Source organism: Chrysochloris asiatica, unplaced genomic scaffold (genome assembly GCF_000296735.1).
Source record: "Chrysochloris asiatica unplaced genomic scaffold, ChrAsi1.0 scaffold00106, whole genome shotgun sequence".
Classification (NCBI taxonomy): Eukaryota; Metazoa; Chordata; class Mammalia; order Afrosoricida; family Chrysochloridae; genus Chrysochloris; species Chrysochloris asiatica.
The window spans coordinates 3658839-3662189 of NW_006408624.1; the positions used below are offsets into that span (position 1 = coordinate 3658839).

Consider the following 3351-nt stretch of genomic DNA (forward strand, 5'->3'; position numbering starts at 1 on the left):
GTAGGGGGTGGACCTGAGACTCCAGGTCTCCATCATGCCCAGGGCTCAATCCCTCCCTGGGGGCCCCACACTTACACTGGATCAGAGGGTTAGGCACCCACCAGGCCTCTTTGGTCTCTCCTCTCCTCTTCAGGGCAAGTTCCTGAAAACAACTGCGGTCCTGCTCTCCCCGTCCTGTCGTTAATGGCTCAGCCTCCAACTGGCCAGGGGCTGGGATTGCAACACCTGCCCAGCCTCCCTCCTGCCCTCCCTTGCGCCAAGGGCATAGGCAGCCCCTTCCTCCCAGGAAGGAGCCTGGGAGGGAAACTGGTGAGGCCCAGGCAGCTTTCCTGCCTCAGGGGGTCCTAAAGGGGTTGGGGGATGTGGCAATGATGTCCCCCTCCCCTGTCTCCGGATTTCCTGAGCTCAAAGCTTTGAGGCTGGGTAGGGCCTGGGCTCCAAACTGGTTGGGTGATATCCCCCTGCTCCCTTGTCACTTGGAGACAGACCCTGGGCTTGAAGGTTCATTCAGCTCTAAGCCCCTACTCTGGGCTCTGATGCCCACAGTCTTCAGGAGGGTGTCCACCAGGTGTTTAAAACTCAGTCCCTTCCTGAGTATGGAGTGTTGCTATGCTCCATTGTTCAGAGGCTGAGGCAGATGGAGGAATGGAGACAAGACAAGGTGGCGTCCTACGGAGGCACAGGGTTTTCATATGTTCACTAAAAAGTGCTGTAACATTTCCCCCAATGATTCTGCTACACAGAATTTGAAAAATGGTTGAAATAGACCTCTACTCTAAATCTTTCATTGTCTGGATCCATGGACCCCATGTATTTGATCCTTTAAGAAAACGTGGACTTCCAAGGTTGGTGGCATGGGGCAGGCCTGGGCTATAGTTCTAGTTCTAGGTTGAAATATCCAAATGCCTGCCACAATCTCCTCGAGACATTCTGCAGGCTCCACCCAGGCATTCATCTGAGCCCTCCACTCATCCTTTTAGCAAATCCCATTGACTCTTCTTTCAAAATATAACCAGAAACCAGGGTACACAGGTACCTCTTGTAAAATTTTTTCAATTTGGCTCTGTGCTTGAATATTTTTATGATAAAATGTTGGGAAAATTTAAATGACACTTAGACCAAGACCAACTAAGTCCCAGTCACTCTTACCTTCTTCTAAAACCATTGAGGTAGCCCTCTCTGATTTTTGGAGTCTATTCATCCTTGAATCCCCCAGTCCCCCTCATCCTATTCTTTTGACAATGTCAAACTGCTTCTTGTTCTCTGTTCTAAACCCTCAATAGCTCCTGTCTTTTTCTTGTTGTTTTTAAGCGCCGCCAAGTCGACTCCAACCCATAGTGATCCTGTATAAGGTTTCCGAGGAGCAGCTGGTGAGCTTGAACTGCTGACTTTGCAGTTCAAACAGCTTTTCAGTCTGGCGAGTGCATTAACCCACAGTGCCACACCAGGACTCCAGCTCCCATCTTATTCAGAGTCAAAATCAAAGCCCTTTGAATGGTTGACAAGATTCTATACAACTTGAAGGAGTTCTGGTATAGTGCTATAGGATAAACACTGGAGTGCTAACTGCAAGGTGGGTGGTTCAAACTCACTAGCTGCTTCTCAGAAACCTTATATAAGGTCACCATGGGTCAGAACCAACTAGACAGCACTTAACAACAACAAGCTACAAGAAAGAAGCCCGGGGGGTGTGGGCAGTGAGTTAAGCGCTGGGCTGCTAACTGCAAGACTGACAGTGTGAACTTACCAGTCTATCTGTAGGAGAAAGATGAGGCAGGCTGCTTCTATAAAGTACAACTTTAGAAACCTTTAAGTGCTGTTCAGCACAGTCCTATAGGGTTGCTGTGAGTGGGAATTGACTTGACGGCAGTGAGTTATACAGTATGGTGCCCCGCTATCTCCCTGACCCCTCTCCTATTACTCTCCTCCTCAGGTCCACTTACTCTATTGTCCTTACTGTGCCTTGAGCCTGGTAGGCAAAGGTCCTGCCTCAGGACCTTTGCACTTGCTGATTCTTATGCTTGGACTTCCTTTTCACAAATAGTGATGTGGTTCATTCTCTCCCTTTCTTCAAGTCTTTGCTTAAATGTCACCTTCTCATTGAAGTCCTCTTTTTTTTTTTTTTTTAAAAAATTGAACCTCCACTCCCTATTTCTCTTCCTGCCAATACCCCTTTTCTCCATCTGGAATTGGCTGCCACCCCACTAGAATGGAAAGTCCTTGTAGGCAAGAGATTTTTTGTCTCTTTAGTTCACTGCTTTATCCCCACTGTCTACAACCCTACAACATGGTGGGTGGACCTGCTATCTATCCAGATTTGTTGAATGAATGATTGAATAAGTGAATTCTTTCTCCATGTCATGAAACCTGCTCCGTTTCTGTGCCTCACGGCAAGTAATTTGCACAGCCACCCCCCCTCCGCAAATCCCACCCCTGCCTCCAGTTACCCAACCTCTTCCCCACACTCCTATATTCCATCAATTTTTGTTTAAATTGCAATGTTTTTAAAAATTGTGATATACTTACACCATCACATGAAACATTTAATCAATTTCGATATTTCTTCAATGACATTGATTATGCAATCAGTTCTTAATGGAGGAGGATGAACCTTTTGCTCATCCTTTAAAAATATATTCTGAGAGGCTTATTATGCATAGTGGTGTGGGGGAATGCATAGCGAATGGAAGCAGTTTTTGTTCCTGCCTTTGGGGAGTGCTCAGTCTTGTCAACAACGTTCATTTTCTCTCCCTGCCTTTTTTAAAAAAATTTTTAACTTTTTAATGTGGAGCTCTGGTAGTGTAGTGGTTGCGAGTTGGGCTTCTGACCTTAAGGTCAGCAGTTTGAAACTACCAGCTGCTTCGCTAAAGATTTACAGCCTTAGAAACTCTATTCTCCCATAAAGATTTACAGCCTCAGAAACTCTATTCAGGGTCTCTATGAGTCAGAACCAACTCCAGGACACATAACTATCATCAACCAGTGTGGTTTGGATGCAAGTTTCCAGAGCAAATAGGTTTTCCATTTAACAATTTATATGTATTTTGTTTTGTGACATTGTCACATTTTGTGACATTAATATAACAACCCTCCTCCTACTTCCTCCCTGGGTTCCCTGTATCTATTTGTCCTTCTTTACTGCCCCTTTCTGCCTTCTGAGCCTTGTTTTTTGGGGTAATGCTGTCCTGTTGGTCTTGTATGGCTGATTGTACCTCCCTACTGTCAGGTTCATTTTATAGGCCCGTTTATAATTTAGCTTGGATCAACACTCATGGAATCAGCAGTCAAGAAATCAAATGAAGTTTTGCATTAGGCAAATCTGCTGCACAAGACCTTTTTAAAGTGTTGAAG

At 45.6% G+C, this 3351-nt stretch overlaps 1 pseudogene; it reads right to left on the reverse strand.

The window, feature by feature from the left end:
- Positions 1 to 334: 334 nt before the first annotated feature.
- Positions 335 to 3351, reverse strand: part of LOC102818522 — a 38745-nt pseudogene continuing 35728 nt past the window's right edge.